This window comes from Monodelphis domestica, chromosome 2 (genome assembly GCF_027887165.1).
Source record: "Monodelphis domestica isolate mMonDom1 chromosome 2, mMonDom1.pri, whole genome shotgun sequence".
Classification (NCBI taxonomy): Eukaryota; Metazoa; Chordata; class Mammalia; order Didelphimorphia; family Didelphidae; genus Monodelphis; species Monodelphis domestica.
In genome coordinates, this window is record NC_077228.1 from 538799760 (window position 1) to 538821081 (window position 21322).

Genomic DNA, 21322 nt, shown 5'->3' on the forward strand with positions numbered 1-21322 from the left:
TTTGTAGTGGCAAAAAACCGGAAAATGAGGGGGGTGTGCTCCAATTGGGTAATGGCTGAACAAATTGTGGTATCTGATGAGGATGGAATATTATTATGCTAAAAGGAAAGATGAACTGGAGGGATTCAATGTGAACTGGAACGACCTCCAGGAATTGATGCAGTAAAAGGAGCAAAACCAGAAGAACTTTGTACACAGAGGCTGATACATTGTAGCACAATCAAATGTAACTGACTTCTCTACTAGCACCAATGAAATGATCCAGGACAATCCCAGGGAATTTATGAGAAAGATACTCTCCACATCCAGAGGAAGAACTGTGGGAGCAGAAACAAAGAAGAAAAACATAGGATTGATCATGTGGTTCAATAGGAACATGATTAGGGTTTGATGTTAAAGGATCGCTCTACTGCAAAAATGAATAACATGGAAATATGTTTCAAACAATGATACATGGATAACCCAGTGGAATTATCAGCTCCAGAAATGGGGAGAGAAGAGGGGAGCAGAAATCATGATTCATGTAACCATGGAAAAATATTATAAATTAAAAATAAACAATTAAAAAACCAAACAGAAAATAAATAAATAAATGGATGGGTGAATAAATAAATAAACAAATCAATGAGTGAATGAATGAATAAATGAAGGGTTCACCATCACTATTATAAGATGAATCACCTGAGACAGATTTAGCTCCTCTCAGCATAAGATGATCCAAGAAAATTCTGAGGAACTTAGAACAAAGAATGCTCTCTATCTACCTCTAGAGAAAGAACTGTGGGAGTCAGAATGCAGATCTCAAAGCAGACTATTTCTCATATTCTTTTATTTGTGAGTGTTTGTATTTGGAGGTTTTGGTTTTACATGAATATTCTTCACAACATGACCAATATGGAAACGTTTTACATGGGCAAACATACATAACCCAGATTAAATAGCTGACCACCTCAGGGAGGGAGACAATCTGGGTCTCATAATTTGGGGAAATGTTTGTTAAAAATTATCACATGTAATTGGGTAAAATATTATTTTTAAAAAGCAACACAGAAAAGCTTAAATGGATAAAATAACAGATGACAATTTGGAACAAGAAAAAATTTGCTTGGGGGGAAAGAAGAAGGTCGAGGCTGGCTGCCGTTGGTGGCAGTTCATCTAGGGATAAAAATGAGCTTTTGTTGGCCATCAGCAAACCCCTAAAACAAGCACAAGACATCAAAGTGACCTCAGTGTCCAGATGAGGAAGTGAGCTGGCCTCTCCCCTAGTGCCTTCCACCCAGACACATCCCCACTGTGGCCAATCTCTGTCCCCTAATCAGCAGGTCAGACACAGAGAACATTTTATCCATTTCTGGGCTCGAACTTCAAAAGGAATATTGACAAATGAAAAGCAGCCTAGGCTAGGGGTCGGAGACAGAACTGGCAGGACAAAGTAGAATGGACTTCAAGAAATAAGGACCACATTAAGAGTTCTACAAACAATCCATAAAGACAGACTATGGATGGGGGGCAACTAGGTAGGTGGCTCAGTGGATTGAGAGGCTGGAGGTCCTGGGTTGGCACCTCTTATCTGTGTGACCCTGAGCAAGTCACTTAACCTTGTCTGCCTCAGTTCCTCTTTTGTAAAAATGAGCTGGAGAAGAAAATGGCACATCTTTGCTAAGAAAACCCCAAAATGGAGTCAAGAAGAGTCAAGCATGATTCAACAATGAAACAAGGTCAAGCAGAAACCTTGGGAAGTTCTAAACACCTAATATTACGAGACAAGAAAAAGGCAAAGCTTGGCATGATCTGGTGCTCGCTGTTGGCACAAGGACTGTTCCGGGGAATTCAGCAAGAGTAAAGTAGTTTTCTGCCGTGAAAGCTCAGGCATTGACACAAGAGGGAAAGGAGACAACCCATGCCCCCCCACCGCATGCACACGTACCTCAATGGGCCCCGAACCAATCAGTAAGGGAAAACGGGACAGTTCTTTACTACTGGCTAATGAGTATACTAAGCCCAAGTCCCCACTGGCCCTTCAGGAATCCTAAGTTTCCTCCAGGGAAAGATCTTACCTATAAGGAGGCTATAAGGAGAATTCTTTGGGACTCATCAGCCAACAAGCCACGTTTGTAATAGGATGGTTGTGTTGGGAGCTACAGGGAACAGATTACACTGAGGTTTTGCCCTCAAGAAATCCTCAATCTGTTGAGTTAGAATCCTGGTACCTTTTGGTGCATGAAATGGATTTGGAGGGTGGGAGCTGAGGAGGAAAAAAGAAATTGAGCTGAATAAATTTGAATGCATTAGGGTGGTATTCAGTATCTTATCCCACTAGTAGGATGACGAGCCCCAGGCAAAACTGGCATGGAGCTGTTCACCTGCCCTCCTCCTCCTTCCAAGCCAAGCCCAGTGACCAGCTTCTGCTCTCCTGCTGCCCCTGGCCCTGTGAGGACAAGATAAGGGACCACCTAAGCCAATGTCCCCACTAAGGAATCAGTTGACTTGAAACCTCAACCAGCCAAAAGGCATTGCCATGGTTAATAAGAGGCTGTAGGGCAATGTTGGTGAAGGTTTCAAGTTCATGTGCCCAAACTGCAACTTCAAGTTGCCTGTAAGCTCCCTCCCCACCCCCACTACCCCAGAGAGCAGAAGGAGGAAGTGCTTGTCTTGGGCAGCTGGGCAGAGGGATGGGGCATGCAAAAAATGTCTTCAGGTGCTCAGAAGAGGGGGACGGAGCAGTTCCCAGAGTGCCAGCTCGGCACACGTACCAATACTTCACCAACACTGCTCTAGGGAATGGATGAAGGCTAAGCCAGAAAAATAATGGTGCCAGTCCATGTTCCTGTACCAGGGCAGATGGTAAAGTCATCTTGCCTCTAAATCATAACAACAACCCAGTCTAAGAGTTACAACAGACTTGGTTCTAAGACGGAAGGTAAGGGTTGAAGAAAATGGCGGTGGATGGATGCATGAAGACTAACTCCTCCTCTCCAAGGGTATCTCCTTCTCTTGTTTGCCCAAAGGGGAGCTGTTGTGACCCTTACACTCAACTGGGATGCCAGCAGGAACTCTCCCTCCCCCCCCATTTATATTCTTGGTCAAAAGCGCAGAGGAGGGCTCTGTTTGGACGCAGAAGGGACAGTTAGTCTAAAAGTTGCCAATAAAAGACATTTCGAGGAAAAGGAGAAACCCTTCTGCCCACTGAGCGTCTGGGGTGGCTGCCCTTTAAACACTTGAAGCGATCATCCTGTCATCTCCCCGTGAACGTCCCCAAGCTTAGCCGAGCCATCTGGGCTGGACCTCAGTTTGCTCCCCATCCTGGTGGCCGACAGCCCCAGGCTCCTCTGACCTGCTGAGCCCGCCTGGAAGCTCAGCTTCTGGTGCCTGGAAATGAGCTCCATCCAGGCTGGCTGTTCCTTAACCTGTTGAGGACCCCTTTGATGGGCTAGGGAAGCCTCAGGGCTGCTCCCTTCTTGGAATCATGTTGTCTAATAGTTAAAGGGGAGCCCTGTGAAAAAACCAAGGAGGGGATGGCCTTCCAGCCAAGTTCAGAGACGCCCCAAATCCACCCAATGACTGAACGAGGGATGGCCCAGGGATTCTAGTTAGTATAACCACTGCCTGCTGTAAACCTTAAAATTTCTTAGACTTATAAATGTTGGAAATTTCACCAGTGGGAAATTTCATACTTGAACAATGGAAAGGGCTTTGACCTATGCTTAAGCATAGAACAGGAAGTTCTTTGAGTCATGATTGATTTTAGAATTGATACAATAGAGATACTTGGAATGACAGAACCAGGTCTTGGAAAATACAATTTCCACCCCACTCAGTCCTAACAGGATTTAGGAAGGGCTGCAGCAAAGGATCAAGATTTAATTATTGAGAATATGACCTTCAACAGACATGTGCAAAGCCACAGACCTCTGGGCAGTCCTGGGTTAAGCTAGAGCCACCATTGGCACAGGGAAGACATGGACAGTGATTGGTAGATGTGAGAACTGAGGGGAGGGAACTTGAATGGTTTCCTTAAAGATAGAAGAGTCTGAGGACTGAGGAGGGTTGGAGAGGTTTTGCTCTGAGAGGTTGTGCTCTGAGAAGCTTGCTCTGAAGGAAGCTGGAGGTGGAGGCCCCTGAGACTGTTTCTCCATTTTGGTCACGTGAGTGATAGGGACTGACCTCTTTTCTTTGCCTCAGCTATCTAAGGGCTTGGGCCTTTTGGCCCAGCCTAAACGGAGGGGGCATTTAAGCTCTATTCCCTTCTCTCCCCTTTCTCTCTCTCTCACTCTCTCTCTCTCTCTAATACCTTTCTTCCTCCTGTTTGTAATTAAATTCCATAAAAGGTTGACTGCTGACTTGAGTTTTCATTTAGGAATTACATAGCTGAATTCCTTGGCGACCTTAAATTAATATATATCAGTCTTTTAAAGTGATTTCCTTGTCACACTGCTGTCCCAGGGGATGGCCACAGACCTCCCGGGCTCTGCCTCTGTTTCCGAGGCGACCCCATCCAGACTACTCCAAGGAGTACAGAGTGAGGAAACTGAGGCCCACAGGCTTCTGGAGATGGTTAGGAACCTTTATGGCAGACGGGATCCCTTCTCCCTTCTGGACAATTCTCAGCTTTGGGAAGGTTTTCCTTGCATCCAGTCTAAAATGGGCCACGGAGCAAAATCCAAGTGTGAATGACTGTTCATTTCCCGATTGATGAATGGCTCAGAGTACTTCCCCCACCCCAGAGCTCCAGAAATGTCAACTCGTTGTCGGAGAGCTCTGGGGAGAAGCTCTTAATGAACACAAGGAGCCATGAAAGACACTGGAAAATACCAACCAAACTTCTCCAGTGATCCAGGGAATCATTCAAGGATAATGGCTAACCACAGGGCAGCCAGGTGGCTCAGGGAATTGAGAGCCAGGCCTAGAGATGGGAGGTCCTAGGTTCAAATCTGGCCTCAAACACTTCCTAGCTGTGTGACCCTGGACAAGTCACTTGACCCCCATTGCCTAGCCCTTACTGCTCTTCTGCCTTGGAACCAATACACAGTATGGATTCTAAGACAAAAGGTGAGGGCTTATCAAAAAAATGGCTCGCATTGCTAGAACCATCCTAATGGCTTAAGTCTTGGGAAAGATTTTCTTTTTTAAATCTCTTACCTTCCATTTTAGAATTAATACTCTGTATTGGTTCAAAGGCAGTAGAGAAGTAAGGGCTAGGCAATGGAAGTTAAGTGACTAGCTCAGGGTCACACAGCTAGAAAATGTCTAAGGTCAAATTTGAAACCAGGACCTCTGGTCTCCAAGGCCAGTTCTCTATCCACTGAGTCACCTAACTGCCCCCTTGGGAATGTTTTTCTTGTTTGTTTGTTTTAAAACCCTTACTTTCCAATAATACTATGTATTGATTCCAAGGCAAGAAGAGTGGTAAGGGCTAGACAATGGGGGTCAAGTGACTTGTCCAGGGTCACACAGCTAGGAAGTGTTTGAGGCCAGATTTGAACCTAGGACCTCCCATCTCTAGGCCTGGTTCTCCATCCACTGAGCTACCCAGCTGCCCCCCTCCTTGGGAATGTTATGATACAGCTTAAGGGACCCTTTTTGAAAGCCTGAGGGATGTTCCTATAATGTTTAGCCTTTTCTCCAACACAAATAGTCTAAGCTTCCAGAGAACACCAATTCCCCCCAAAAGATGCCATCCCATCTCAGAAGAGTTTGTTCTTGGAAACCCAGTGGGATTTGTGGTCTACAGTGGCAAGCCCAGTTGGCCATTAGGAGTCCAGACCTGTGTCTACACCAGTGAGGAGATAGGAACTCCCTTAAAGAAACTCCCTCTACCAGTTCAGCTTGGTACCCGTTCTGCCACTTAAGAATCTTAATGGATGGTCTGGGACACAGAAGGGTGAAGTCCCCAGCCACAGGCACAGCCTGAGGGGTCAAGAGGCAGAATTTGTTCCCAGGTCTTGTTGACTCTGAGACCGGCTCTCCCCCCACTGTGCCCTGCTAGTGCCATGGCTTCTGCCTCTGACTTGGCATCGCCTGTAGGAAAGAGGAGGCTCAACATTCCAGCCAACCCATCACGGATTTATTGAATGCCAGTTGGGTACGCCTGGTGCTAGGGAACAAATGAACAATCTATAAGATGTTCCTGCCTTCAGGGCCTCCGCTGAGTACAATGCAGAAAGAGGCCCTGAGTGACAATCCCAGTCTGGCCCCTCAGCCACTGGGCGACCTTGCTAGGATTCTCTCTGGCTAGTTTCCCTCCCCAGTGAAATGAGGGTGAGGGATGGGGAGCCTCTAAGTAAGGCCTTTTCCCACTTGAATCTAGAGGCTCCTGCGAGACTGCTAGCCTGCCTCCCCTTCGGGTACTTCTTGGGACTCACTGGCACGTCTGTGTCCATCTGCAGCTCATCTGGACAGGCTTTTCGGTGTCCCTGACTGAACTGAGCATGAAGAAAAGCCTGATCTCATTGCAGGCATGCTGGATGGTTGTGCAGCTCCTGGCTCGCCTCAGTTTATAATGGGCAGCTAGCTCGGGGATGCCACCTATTGGACCACCCATTGGTCAAGTGGGAATTCTGTACTTGAGAGCACAAAACAACATCAAAGAAGTTTGAAAGCTGAGAAGAGGGGACCTGAATGGTCCTGCAGACATCAAAGCCGATGCTCAAGGACTCGAGTGTAGACCCAGAAATGGAGGGCAGAACAGTCAACAAAAGACCATCTGAGCCTTCAAGAGCAGGAGCCCCAGGGTGCTTTGCAAGCCCTCCTCCTCCCTCAGAGGCCAAGCCCTGGGAGGACCCCCCTGCTCTAGCCCCATGGAGGAACCATTAGTCCTTTGCTCGATGAAGAAGAGACCCAAAGGCCCCACTTGCATCAGAGGAATGCTTCGGTGGAAAACTGAAGGGCATGCAGGGACATCCCAAGCACAAGGGGCTGGTGCTGTCCTTGGGCTCCCAAGAGAGTCCCTCTAGCAATGCACAGTCTCAAGAGTAACCTCAGGCAGGGAAGAGTTAAGTAGTTTGGCCCAGCATAGAGCAATGATCAAAGCGTTTTTCCTTTAGGGCAGGTCTGCCTCTACCTCTTCAAACCCTCCCAGGAGCTCCCTATAGCCTCCAGGATTAAACAGCAAATCCTCCATCCCCTGGCCCCTTCCAGGTACTTACCTACCCTCTCTTCTCCCCCCCCAAAGAGGAGAAATCACATTCACTGCTGACCCCAGCCTCCTGGCTAGTCTGCCCACAAGACATTCCATCTCTAGATTCCACACGTGGTCACTTGCTGTTCCCCATGCCTGGGACTCCTGACTTGTCTCCACTAAAATCCCACTTTCTGCCGAGAGATGATCCCGGGGCCCCTGGCCTCAGTTTACCCAGTATGCATCTGGTGTGTACGGAGTTGTCTACATGTGGCCTCTACCACTGAAGAGGGCAAGGACTCCTAGTCTTCTTTCAGTATCTGGAATACAGTAGGTGTTTAATTCATGCTTGCTGGCTGACTTCTTGCCATACAGGGTTGGGTGAGGCTTGTACCCTGGCTGTTGGCCTCTGTGGCAAGAAGTCTTTCAAGAATCAGGTTTAGAGGGAAATTCTAGTTGGAGAGATGGGACAAGAGAATGGGAAGTGGCAGACCTTGGCCAGTGCAGACTCTGGTGCCTGCTTTTTAGCAGGAAAGGAAGTTAATTATTCAAGGTCACCCTGTAACAGACAGAAGCAGAATTCAAACCCAGCCCCACCAGCTTCATACCCTTCCCTTAGAACTCGCCCAACTCATTCAAGAAACGGTGCAAGACTACTAAAAAGTGCAGGAGTCGGGCCTGAATTCTTCTCAAAGTGAAGTTGCTGAGGATTGGAGCAATACCAGAAATCAAGCCTAACTTGGCGACAGCCCTAAGGCATTGCCGGTTCCTTCTCCATGAGAATAAAGGATCAGAGGTGACAACCGTATCTTCTCAGTCCTAGGAATTGGAAAAAAAGCCTTTCAGAGAATCGCCACCATAGAATGCCCAGAGCTGAAAGGAAGGGATCTCCTAAGCATCTGGTACAGTGACAGGGAGCTCACTACCTCCAGAGGCACTTCTGAACACTTTTAATTTGGGGGAGGTTCCCCCCCATCTAAATCGGGCCCAGATGGCCCCAGAGAGCAGCCTGAGGCCCCTCTTTCCACATGGCTGACTGATCCAGCTTCAGAAATCGGAAAGCGGTTGATGTCCCAGTTTTCTTTTGTCCAGGATGTTTCGGGGAAGGGGATGACTTAGACCTGGGATCGGTGCAATGTTCCCAGGAGGGAAAGGGCACAGTCCCAGCTTCCAGTCTATTGGGATCTGCTTGACTCTGAGAAAGAATTGCCTCAGATCTGACCTCAGACACAGGTAGGACTTGAACCTGACTCCCTTCCCCACTTCCCCATGATGCTTATTCCCTCTAACTGAATCCCCCTCCCCTCCCCCCCATTCCTTGCTTGGATCCTCAGATGGTCTAAACTAGAGACCCTTTATCCTGGGCCCCTCCACCAACCTCAGAGGTTTGGAGCCATTCGCTGGCCCAGGGCACAGGTGAGTGGAGCTTGGGAGCCTTCTGCCAGCCTCTCATCCTTCAGGACATGGGGGTCCTCCCCGAGGGAAACCTCCCCAGGGTCCTCCCCAAGCTCCTATCGCCGAAGGTGGACTAAAAGCCAGGGTGCTCCCCACCCTATCAAACCCTGAGAAAACAAAGCTAGGCAGCTAAAGGACCTCCAGGGGCGAGCCAAGTCCTTTTATACAGGAGGAAACTGAGCTCCGGTCCTGGAAGGTAAAGAGACTTGCCCAAGGTCACACTACTAATACATGTCTGAGGCAGGATTCAAATCCAGATATTCCTTTCTCCAAGCATGCCAGAATCAATGGAGGACCATTCCAAGGACCTGAGGCCTTGGTGATGGCCATGGTTTGCTTTCCCCAAGGGCAGGAGGAGTGCTTTTCTCCAATTAGCGCCACAGATGGGGAGCCGCTGGGATTCCTGCACAGTGGGTACAAGATCCCTCCGCTCCAGCCTTCCCCTTGGGCCAGCATCCATGCTCAAGAAGCTCCAGCTCTGACACTCGCTGTGGGACTCCAGGGTCCACTCATTTCCTTTCTTCCAGGCTCAGCGTCATCACTTCCTCAGTGAAGGCAGAATACACTTCTGACTCTTACCCCTGGCAGGATAGTACAGAGGGGAGCCCTTTGGCAAAGCAGAAAGCCTCAAGCACCGCTTCTCCCCTTGAAGAGGCTCCCATCTCCCACCACCAGGCCTTTGCACAGGCAGCTGCCTCTCATTCCTGGAATGTAGTCCTTCCTCATTCGTCCCCGAGGGCCCTTAGCTCCCCAATTTGGCTGCCAGACTCTTGCTGAGTCCCAGAAATGTCAGCCTGCTCTCACCCCTCGAAATCCCTCTGCAGATACAGTAATACTGCGCATATAGGCAAACAGCTGCTGCCCCCACTACCCTCTACTCCCCCCCCAAAAAAAAAAACCCTAAATACACTGAAAGGAGAAGCAGGTGAGCCAGCCCTGCAGGAGGACTCCTGGGACCTCAGAGACCTCCAGTGCTGTGGATAACTGAAACCGTGGCACAGGGAAGCTCGAAAAGGGGGCCCTGCTGTACTTTGTACTTGGCCAGCTGTGAAGGGGACTCCTGAGCTCTTGAAGAAGCAGACAGTCGGGCTGGTGTTTCTGTACCCCAGAGAAGCCAGAAAGCTTTCCGTTGGTCACATGAATCCATCGGTTAGAGCAATGACTCATTTGTTTGGTCACAGAACGGCCCCTCCCCGGAGGCTTCTGGGAAAACCTTCCCCCGTTCTCAATACTCTTCTGATCAATAATATTGTCATTCTCCTCAATAAGCTCTGCTGAGGATGCTGGAGAACAAAGATGGCCATTGCCTGTAATCAAGCCTTAAAGGCTAATTTTGTGGCAAGCCTTTGCCTCTGCTTGGGTGGCACCAGGCCAGCTCTTTCCTTGCTCCATGGATGTCCCAGCCTTCCTGGGAAGACTGGGATTTCCCCGTTTTATAGGAGACCGTATGTCACTTCTGCAAGAAAAGAGCTCAGTCAGCCCCGGGATTTATCCTGGGCCCATGGATCCTCAGCTCCAGGCCCTGCCAGGGTGGTGAACATGAGAAAGGCATCTCAGCGCCCCTTGTTGGTCAGCCATTCAGTCCTGTCCAGCTCCGTGACCCCATGGTCCGAGCACGGCAGGCCCTTCTGTCTCTCTCCCAAAGGCTGTCCAAGCTCACGTTGGTTGCTTCCATGACAGTCTCTCCATCTCACCCATCGTCCCCTTCTTCTCTTGCCTTGGGTCTCTCCCCACATGGGGGTCTTTGCTCATGAGTCCCATCTTCTCATGAGGTGGCCAAAGGATCTCAGCTTCAGCATCTGGCCCTCCAGGGAAGAGCCTGAGCTCATTCTTTGGGCATGGGCAGATTTGACCTCTTGGCTGTCCATGGTGGCTTCCGTGGCTCTCAGCTTTCTGGGAAGTCCAGCTCTTAGAGCCATCATGACTCCTGGAAAAACCAGAGCTTCCACCGGATGGAGCCTTTGGAGCTTTATCAGCAAGGGGGCATCTCTGCTTTTCCATAGGGTCACCCATTATCTTAGGAAACCATTGTCCCAGACTTGGGCTCCACTATGCAAGCCAACCCAAGGAGCAGAAACTTTATTCCCAAAGAAGAAAAATTGGAAGTAAAAAAACCACTTGTGTGTCTATACATGCATCTGCTATTTCATGGATTAGATAGCACCTATTTGTTCTATTCCATATTATGATTATATATAGTATATTTACATATATGTAAATCAATGAAAGGGGAAACCCAGTGTGGAAAACCATAAACTGGAGGGGTACAACCTGGTAGAGGACATCTGGGTAATGATTAAAAAGCAAAGGGGAAGCCCAAAGAGGGCAATGTTGTGGATCACTCTACAGACCGTCGGGTCAGAAGGAAGAAAGGCTGAAGATCACAATCCTCAGCCCTGCCCCTTCTCTGACACTTGAACAAGTCACATTAACCTGAATCTCAGTTTCCCCCTGTGTAAAATGCAGGTGCTGACCACCAAGTGGTACAGTGAGTAGAGTGCAGGACCTTTGAGGCAGGCAGGACACCACAGATTGAATCCTGTCTCAGACACCTCCTGGCTTTCAATTTCCCCATCTACTAAATGAGGAAAACAGCATCTACCTCATAAGGCTGTTGTGAGGCCAATAAGCTAACTCGTATCCAGGACTTGGAAACGTTATTCTAGAAAATGCTGGGTAAACCCAGTTCGCAGTCTATGATCCTAGAGTCTAAGCATCCGTGGCTTACCCTGGGATCCTCCGAGCATGAGGAGACCCTCGAAGGTAGCTTCTGAAGCCCCCCAAGAGCATTTATGGGAGGAGGTGAAAAAGAAGCAGAAAAAAGGTTAAGACACGGACATGTATATGGGTGGGAGCCGTCCCAAGTCAGTGAGGTTCGGGGGCCCTCAGAAGCCAACCAAACAGCCCAGGAAGCAGCTCGCTCTTGGCCGGATCCACCAGAGAAGTTTCCTGCTTTCTCTCCCTTCATTATTATGAAAAGAAAAACCAGGTGGCCAGGATGAAGTCATTCAGTAAACCTTTAGGCGGCACCTATTTAGTTTTGTGCAATGGACCAACGTTGGAGCAGGATAACCACAATCCCAGGATGCAATTCCCAGGTTCTACAGCCATTCGACAGCCCTTCAGGGGGCACCTACATGGCTTTGTACAATGGACCAGCTGCATCCTTATTCAAGACTGGGTTGCATTTGACTCCAGAAGACTCCAGCCTTTAGCAAAGATCTCAGGGCCATCACCCAGGATTCTTTGCTTTTGTCCACCATATTAAGATCTAATCCAATCAGCATGTTTCCAGAGCCCCTTATGGGCCAAGCATTGGGTGGGGAGATGGTGATGCAAAGACCAGATTCTGATCACCAGTCCCTGCCCTGGAGGAACTTTTGTCCCATGAAACCATTCAGATTTAGGAGAGCAGGGATAGCAATGTCCTTATCTTACAGAAAGGGGAACTGAGGCTCAGAGAGTGATTCATCACATGGTCCCCAGATAATAAATTCTTGCTTCTTTTATTATTTAAAACCCTTCTCTTTGGATTTAAAGTCAATACTGAGCATTGGTTTCAAGGCAAAAGAGTGGTCAGGACTAGGCAATGGGGGTTAAGTGACTTGTCCAGAGTCGCACAGCTTGGAAGTGTCTGAGGACAGATTTGAACCCAGGATCTCCCATCTCCAGGTCTGGCTCTCAATCCACTGAGCCACCCAGCTGCCCCCAGGTAGTAAGTTTTTGACTTAAGGTTTGTGACTCTACTTTTCCAGGGATTTCTATGAGCAAATCAGCAGTAGAAGAGGCAATGTCACATAGTGATTGGATGTGGGACTAAGTCTGGGTGCAAATGGCGCCTCTGCCATCCTGCCCATATGACCCGGAGCCAGTGAGCCACCTCTAGCCAGTGCGCCAAGTTCAGAAGTCGGGGAGTTTGCGCAGAGACCGCAGCCCTCCACAGTCCAGGCTGTATCACTTTTCCCGTTCTCTCCAAATGGGGCTTCAGTGCTTTACTCAGCTTAAACTTGGAGAGAAATTCTGGAATTCTGCCTCACTTCCTGATTGGCCCAAAGACAAAAACTGTCTTCTGGGGGGAAGGGGGTGTGGCAAGAAAGGCCGGGGCTCACCCATGTGCCTAACAGAACTGGGAACTGCTCCAACCATTCTCCAAAGCAATTAGAACTCTTTTATTATAACAACAATAACTTTACCATCGAGCTCTACAGTCTGGGATTTAGGAATAGAATCTCACTGCGTTCTCAGGACAACCATGAGAGGTGGCTGCTATTGTCATCCCCATTTGACAGCTGAGGAGGAAACTAGCTAAGAGGGATCCAATGACTCGCCCAGGGTCACACAGCTCACTGCTCTTGATTCCAGATCTGGGCTCCATGCCCAGTGGCATCATCTAGCTCCAAGTTAAAAAGGCAGATGGATTTACATGGAGGGTCAGGTTTGGCCTCCTCTCTGTTTGCCACATGGAGGCTCTTTGATGGCTGAGCAAGTCTGTTAACTTCCCACTGCCTCCAGGGCCCGGTGAATTGGGGCTCTTCACCACTGAAGGGATTTTCAATGCCAGAAGTTCCCTCCACCAATGAAATCACAGATCTAGGCAGAAAAAACAAAAGCCAGCTAGAAAGGGCCACTCAGCTGTCCTTCCTCTTTGACCTCCTTTTAGATATGTACCCACTAAGGAAGTCAAAGCCTGAAGGGAAGCCGCCACATCCACAGCCTGGCACTCTTCAGAAAAGCAAAGCCCTGGAGACCCAGGAGCTGTCCATCTGCCAAGGATCAGCCCATGGAACCTGTGGAGGTGCCCAAGTGCGATGGGATAGCACCAGAGCACAAGAAATAACCAGAGACAGTGTAGGAGACACTTGGGAAGACTTGTATACAACTGATCCAAGAGGACTGAGCAGGACCCGAGGGAGATCTGGCTGAGGGCGACCAATTCAAGGGAAAGGAAAGACTTTCTTCACTGGAGGACTTGAGAACTCTGCTCAGTGCTGTCTCGCCTTTTGGGAGCTGATGGAGAAAACATGCCATCCCTCTAGGCACAGAACCTGTGGGCAACGTGACTCCCATTTCCAGAGGTGCCCCAGGAGTGGCTTCTATTGCTTGCCTGCACTAATGGTAGCAAACAGGGAGTTCTGGGGGGAGGGGGAGAATCCTTTGGAAGTGATGGCAGGGAGGGGCAGGAGGAGAACATTGAACAATGCATTGTAGGGAAAGGTAGTTTCTGAAGGAGGAGAGGCCACAAAAAGAAGACCCCGGAGGACCCCCCCCCCATACACCACTTCACTAATTCACACTAGTGTCTACATGTCTACTTACTGGATGAAGGCTGAATTAAAGGCTTGTCCTAAACAGTGAATGAATGGTGTTAGACACTAGAAGCCAGGGGGCCAGAGCCCGGCTGAGCTGAGCTGGTAAATGGAGATGCTCTGGGCTCTGCTCTCATGAAAAGAGCCTCTCTTCAAGTTCTCCTATTAATATTTTAAAGCGCCAAAGGGGAACCTTGTTTTCCAGAGCAAGAAGAACCAGGGCCATAGTCTGACCAAGGATAGTTCTGCCAAAGCTGATGAACAGCCCATTTTAGTGCCACAGTCCTGGGGTGGACAACAGAGTAACTAGCCAAGAGCTAGCTGGGGCTCCTCTTTGCTTAGCTCGCTCCCCTCCAGCCCCACTCATGCTCACCTGCTAGACAGCCCCCAAGGCTTCTACTTTCTCAGCATTTCAGTGTGGGAGAGACCTCCAAGGCCACCTCGCAGACTTGTACCAGGCTCCCGCCATGGCCAGGCTATCATTGCAGTCTGTAACATTCACCCAAGGCCCAGCTTTAAGGGGGAAGCTGTCATCCCCCAGGGAAAGCCTGGAGAGCGAGCTGGGTGGGGATGCTTTGCCTGGCCCCATGCCTCCAAGGGCCCCGATGCAAATTCAAGAGAAGGCAGTTGGTGCCTGCCTCTCCACAGACACAAGGAGCAGCTTCTGCTCCCTGGGGAGGCACAGGCGAGCAGCAGCCACCTCTGGCACAGTCAGGGCAGACTCCTGGCCCTGACTGCGGCATCCCCTCTTTCCAAGAGTAAAGGCATTAGGCGGAACTCTTTGGCGCCACTGACTTCACCAACGCAAGCCATAATGAGTGGTAGCAGAGACAGGAGGAAGAAGCTTCCAATAAGGAAGTGTCTTTGGGCCTCAGGGACTTGGATTCATTGTTCTCACAAATCCTCAGGGCCCTACCAAAAGGAACCATTCAGTAAAGGGGGGGGGAGGGGAGGGTGCTTCTATTCGGGCCCTCGAGGCACTTATCCAGCCTAGTTCCTTCTCCAGGGTCCCTTTGGGGAGTCAAAGAACAAGAATGAAAGAAAGTTGGGAATTGAAAGAGATCTTAATGTTTGGAGCATCAAGTGCTCCTGGCAAAGCACTCTGAGGAACCAAGGAAAACTTCCAGTTACTCCACTCCACTGCTGGACAAGTCTAACTCCTGGGAAGCATTTTCAGACTCAGGGTGGTGAAGTGGACAGCTACAGCGCCCAACCTGAAGTCAAGATGACCTGAGCTGAGTTCAAATCCAGCCTCGCTTTGGGCAAGTCACTTAGCCCTGCCACCTGGGTTTCTGCAAGCTTCAAGTGTGCCCCTTGAGAGCTCACCCAAAAGGATGTGCCAGGCGCATCTGTTTTGGACTGAACAAAGTGTTTGGTGACCCTGGTTTGGCTGGGACTGGGAGCCAATCAAATGTTGGGTGCGCTTCTCCCATTGTATTAGAGTCCTCCCTCAGGAAGCCCAGCTCTTGGTGTGACCCTTTCCTTTTGTATTCATTGTAGTAGAGCCCACCCTGATACTCCAGCTGCTGGCTGCAGCCTCTTTGCAAGCCTGCTTGCATGCTAGCTGTACCAAGTTCTCCAGAGGGTATAAAAGACACTACCCCCTCCCCCAAATGCTGTCAATCTTTGGAGAATCATCTGGCAAGCTGCATTCTCCCGGAGATACTGTTCCCAGAGCCCCAGAGCCCTTGGCTCTGTGTGGCCGCTGAAGACTGAACACTGTTTCTTTCCTGATTAAAGACCGGGTTTTTGCTGACTACTTTAGTAGTTCTGTTAGGTCCCCTGTTTGCCTCAGTTTACCCATCTGTAAAATGAACAGGAGCAGGATTCAGTATCTTTGCCAAGAAAACCCCAAGTGGGGTCCCAAAGAATAACTGAAAGACAATAGATAAAACTTAATAGATAAAAGAAGCAGTTCTATCCTCATTCTTCAGGAGTGGAAGAAGAGACTTCCACTAGCTTTGACTGCGGTGAGCTTTCCAGATAACTGAGGCTTAACCATTCAAATGCTCCAAAACTTCAGACTTCTTGGATAGAAGTCTTTCTGATCACAGGTTCTCAAGAGAGAATCTAGTAGGAGAACTCCGGCCCAGTACACCAACTAACAACTTCACCTGTGCCTCCTAGGCCAAATCCTTAACCTTCTTGGGTTCTCATTTTCTCTCCCATCAAGTGAGGATAAGATGGACATCTAAGGTCTAAGCATGGGGTTTGTGAAGCTAAGCAGGAGATCTTTGGGAGAGGGAATACTACAATATGAACTAGGGGCATCCGGAAAAGCCAGAAGGAGGTAAGGAAGATGACAATTGGACTTGGGCTCACTTACAATCAAGACAAGACCCATGATTGAATGCAGGCATATGGAACCTGGACAAATCAGCGGAAGGAAGGAAGGAAGGAAGGAAGGAAGGAAGGAAGGAAGGAAGGAAGGAAGGAAGGAAGGAAGGAAGGAAGGAAGGAAGGAAGGAAGGGAGGGAGGGAGGGAGGGAGGTAGGGAGGGAGGGAGGGAGGGAGGGAGGAAGGAAGGAAGGAAGGAAGGAAGGAAGGAAGGAAGGGAGGGAGGGAGGGAGGTAGGGAGGGAGGGAGGGAGGGAGGGAGGAAGGAAGGGAGGAAGGAAGGAAGGAAGGGAGGAAGGAAGGAAGGGAGGGAGGGAGGGAGGGAGGGAGGGAGGGAGGAAGGGAGGGAGGGAGGAAGGGAGGGAGGAAGGAAGGGAGGAAGGAAGGAAGGAAGGAAGGAAGGAAGGAAGGGAGGGAGGGAGGAAGGAAGGAAGGAAGGAAGGAAGGAAGGAAGATTGAACTCACTGGCCTCAAGATACCTCCGAGTTCTAAATTTATGATCCTAGATATGGAGAGGACACTGCCCTGGTAATCAGAGGACCTGGGTTCAAATCCACCAAATCCTTAAAGCCTTCCCCACCCAAGATGCCCTCGAGCTCCACACTCCAGATCCTAGGCATCCATTCCAGGCCTGAGGGGCAGTGGCCTCAGAGAAGGTACCAATGACTTCAGGCTGCCACCAACCACAGGAAGATTATGCTACCAAGATCTGTGGCTAGAAACCCAGTCTGCTGGGGAGACAGAACACAAGTCGGAGGGGAGGGAGTAGCTGCGGAGCGTCCTGGTAACAGGACCAACCAACCAGGCACAAAGGAGTCTCTCTCCAGGAAACAGCACACACTGGAGAGCTAAGAGATTGGGGCATTTACACACAATAGGGGCTTCTGTCCACAGAGACACAAGCTGGGCAGGAGGAGGGGGGTCTTGGGGCCTCAAATAGATATTCATCTACTCTGTGAGGCACCTACCACCTCAGAGAGTCAGCTGGGCCTGGGAGGGGCGGCAGAAGGGACTGACAGGCAGCTGACTCCAGCCCTGACCAGAGTCCTTTGTGAGAGCTTTTTTAAAAAACAATTTTCCTTCTATAGGAACTCAGAGCACGTTTTGGAACCAAAGCACCAGTTTCGAGTAGTCTTGTTTGCCGTTTACCACCTGGGAGACCCTGGCCGAGTCACCAGTCTCTCAGTTTCCTCAGCTGTAAGATGAAGGGGTTGGTTAGGTGTGCTCAAAATTCCCTTCTAAGCACTCCGGAGCACCTCCTATGGGGCAGCCTTTATTGATTGATCAATCCATTAAGTGGGGAATTCGGCGACAAAGAGCGAAACCTCCCCCTACTCTGGAGTCTGCCTTCGTTCTCCAGAGATTTAAAGGGCCAGCCAGTGTTTTTGAACGGGGTTTCCTGGAGGTTTAAGCAAACAATCACCCCGTAAGCAGTCCCAGACTAGCCACGAGTTTATACTGGAAATAGCAACAAAAGGAAGCCAGCCCCTTTGTACAAGACCGACACACAGACGCGGCACCCCGCCCCCCCCCCCACTTTCCTACTTAGGGACCTAAAGCTACCTCAGGCTAGGGGCAGCTTCCCTGACGGGGCCCCCCTGGCCCCCATCAGGCCTCACAGATCTCCATTGTTCGTTTTGTAAACAAGTCAGCCATAAAGCAAACCCATAGGAAGGCCGCTTTATCAGTCTGGGAGCCCGGCTTTAGCCCAGGACTAATTGTTCTCACATTCCTCCCATCAGGAGGCACCGGGGCTGGCACTCAAGGGCAGTTTCAGTGTTGACATATTGGGCCAGCTTCTCTGCCCCTCCCCCCTCAGCAGAAGGGTGTTGGCAAACCTGCAGCTGCCCGCTGGTGTCCTCTCCCCTCGCAGGGACCCTCATCTGGACCTTTCAGCCTGTCCCTGCCCCATCACCGACCTCCAATCAGGTTTCCTTCCCCGGAGGTAGCACCGGGCATGGGTCTGTGCCGGTCTGAGCCATGCCAACCTCTGGCACAGCAGTGACATTTAATAGCAGCTTCCCTGACTACTGTACCTCCAGATGCCCTCCCACCCATTCATTATCTCTTACTGCTGGACCCCAGGGAGTGTGAGGTCGGGCTGGGCACCCCACGGTGCCCCCCAGGGTCAGGAGTCTCTCCACTGAATGGTCTCCTCTCTGGCCCCCAGAGGCTCAGGGAGTGGGACTTTGCCTTCCCCCAACAGGTCCCAAAGCTTCTTCCTAAGACCCAGACTTGAAGATTAGTCCATGGAGGCTGTGACTCCCTGCTTCTGGCACCCACTGCTTGTAGGACCCCGGGGAACCCCAGGTCCTTTAGGTACTTAGCGCTGACTGCTTAAAGGCTGCTCCGTGCCAGCTGCCGGCCCTGTCCATGCTCGGGGCCCAGCACAGCTTCGCAGTCCAGGCTGGCCAGGATTAGCTGAGCCTTTCAGGAAAGCTCCAGGTTGATTTGACCAGGACTGTCAGCCTTGGGGAGGGAGGGGCTGAGAAGGAAGAGGAGAATGATGGCTGCAGCCACAACGGGCAGCCACGAGGCCTCCCAGCTCTTCCCCAAGAGGTTCTCGGGGTAGCACAAGGTTATAAGGAAAGCACTAGCCGGGTGCTCCTTCTGGATTCCCATCAAGTCACCCAAAGCCAGCTCTCCTCCTCCCGCAGGAATCTGCCCTCCTCCCCTCCCCATCTCTACTACTCGGACCCAGAGAGTCAACGGAGCAAAGGGTGGCGGCTTCCTCAGGAGCCCCTCCCCCGCCTTCGGCCCCAGGAGCCGGCCCTGCGGACACCAAACTAACTGAAAGCCATCGCACAAATGCAAGTCAAACGGAGCGTCCCGGGCGAGCGAGGCGAAGTAGCTAAAAGCTTCAACTTTGCCAGGGCTCAGCTCTCAGCCCATTCATTTTCGGCCCTGCGCAGGCTGGCTAGGGGACCCTTCCAGGAGCTCTAGTCCAAGCTCGGGGAGGTGGTCAGTCTCTCCCCCGCAACACCGAAGGAGGGCACCACGGACGCCTTGGACGGAGTCCGAGCCAGGCCTGGGAAAGTTCCCAGAGAGCACCTCGGCGCCCCAAGCCCTCTCCCCCAGCCCCAGCCAGAAGCACTCCGAGGCAAACTAAGGCAGTCCTAAGGTAGGCGCGTGGGTGGGAGGACTTGCTCCAGGCGCCGAGGCTGCCTCTCGCTCCCGGCCAAGGCCGAGTGCAGCGAAGCTCCCAGGGCACCAGAGGACCTCCATTATCCGCAATTACAACCGAAGCAGCCAAGCGGCAATGCGCCGGGAGCCAAGCGGCAGGAAGCCAGGGCGATGACAAGGAGGCTCCCGGAGGGCCAGCGTGCGTGGGTGGGCGCTGCTGTCCGGGGGTCCGAAAGTGTGAGGGTGCGAGTTATTGTGGGGGTGAGTGAAAGAGTTCTTGGTGGCGTAAAGGTTCCAAGTGCTGGTGTGTGAGTGTGGCCGCTGCCAGGCAGTCCCAGCCCCGGAGCACTCGGCGCCTGCCCGGAGAATCCCCCCGCCCAGCCGGGCCCCTGCTCTTCTTTCCGAGCGCCTACCTGAGCCTGGGATCCCACGCCGCAGGCGCCACCCCACCCCCACCGCGCGAGCACCCAGGTAGGCATGCCTCCCTCGCTCTCCTACCGAGCCCGTCCCCAGATGGCGCCCACCTGGGGGGGAGGAAGGGACCCTCCCCGAGGAGCCGGCCGGGCTCCTTGAGATCCCAGGGCGGAGCAGGAGGAAAGTGTGGGGGGCAGCAGGGGGGAGAGAGAGAAAAGCGGCGGGGAGGAGGGGGCTGAGTGTGTGTGTGTGTGGCACGCGCGGCCGGGGCCGGCGGGGGAGGGGGACGAGGGAGGAGAGTGCTGGAAAGGTCCCGGACCCCTCACGAACCGGGTTCCAGGATCGGGGACGCCAGGGGGAAAGGCGAGCGTCCACAGCCGGCGGCCCGGGAGACCCCGCGAGAGTCCCGGGTTCCCAGCGGCGCGGTGGGGAGCCTACCTCGTTCCCATGGTGTCTGCTCCCCGGTGGCCGCCGCTGGTGCTGCTGCTCCGGCCGAGGGGCCCGGACCGAACACCGCGGACGGACGCCACAGCAGTAGCGGCAGCAGCGAGCGAGGGCTTTCTTCGGAGGCGGCCGCCCAGGCGCCAGCAGCGTCCGGCAGAGCGAGAAAGCTAGGAGGGGAGCTGTGGCCGGGAGAGTCCCACTCCGCGACCAGAGGTTGGCAGCTCTGCCCGGCGTGCGCGCGCCAGTCTGGGTCCGTCTCTGCTCCGCCGTGGGGCAGGACCCGGCGGGGCTGGGCTGGGCTGGGCTGGGCTAGGCTAGGGAGGAGTCGCGGGCGGAGAATAGAAGCCTGCTGGCAGCCCGGGGGGCGGGGGGCGGGGCGGCGGGATTCGAAACCGCCCACGTCACTGAGGCTCCGCCCCCTCCCCAGAGCCCGGGCTGCGGGGCAGGGCTGGGGACCCGCCCACCTTCAGGCCTACGCTCGCGGCCAGTGAGTGGTGCTAACTCCCAGGGCGGCTCGGAAACAATGTTTCTCTTCCCGGGAGGGCGATCGGAAACACTGTTTCTCTCCCGCTACAAGCCTGAAGCGAAGCCCCGGCCCTCCGAAGGCCGGCCAGTTGAGTACCAACCCGCTTTGTAAGAGCTCTTGGGCGGGCCTCCGGCGGCAGGAAGCTCCTGGGGACCCAGAGCCGAAGCCTGTGGCCCCGGGCAAGTCACTGCCCCCCTCTGGAACCGAGCGCTGGGTCAGATTCTAGCTTTGCTCCTCCCTCCCTCTGATGTGACTCTGGACGCGTCTCTTCCACTCTAGGCTTGGTTTCTTCATCTCTAAAATGGGCTGAAACTAAGCGATCTGCACAGCCAGGCTAACTCTAAATTCAACATATTACAGAGAGTTCCTTCTGGTTCTAGAACCAAATTGGACGTCTTCTGATTGGCCCCAGGTCCTAGAACTCTGATTTGGGGAAAGCTGCGGAGACCAAGTTAGACTGTAGTTTCAGGGCAGAAATATTCTGCGCAGGGAGGTCTGACAGGCTTCGAGCAAAGGCCAAGAGGACCCCTTGTGGTGTATCTTGTAGGTGGGGATTCCTTCCTGGGCTCTTTTCGAGGTTGGAGTGCATAAAGGCCTTCCT

General features: G+C 51.9%; 1 protein-coding gene across 2 annotated transcripts in view; it reads right to left on the reverse strand.

Annotated features, from left to right (window-relative positions):
- The window catches only part of SH3BP4 (SH3 domain binding protein 4), a 115918-nt gene extending 95401 nt beyond the window's left edge, over window positions 1–20517 (reverse strand). Inside the window, exon 1 of one of the 2 annotated variants that reach the window (XM_056820101.1) lies at window positions 20190–20517. The gene's annotated coding sequence lies outside the window, so the exon portion shown is untranslated. The remainder of the gene's footprint in view (window positions 1–20189) is intronic. The other variant, XM_001366682.4, reaches the window with a different exon arrangement.
- Between the last annotated feature and the right edge of the window lie 805 nt (window positions 20518–21322).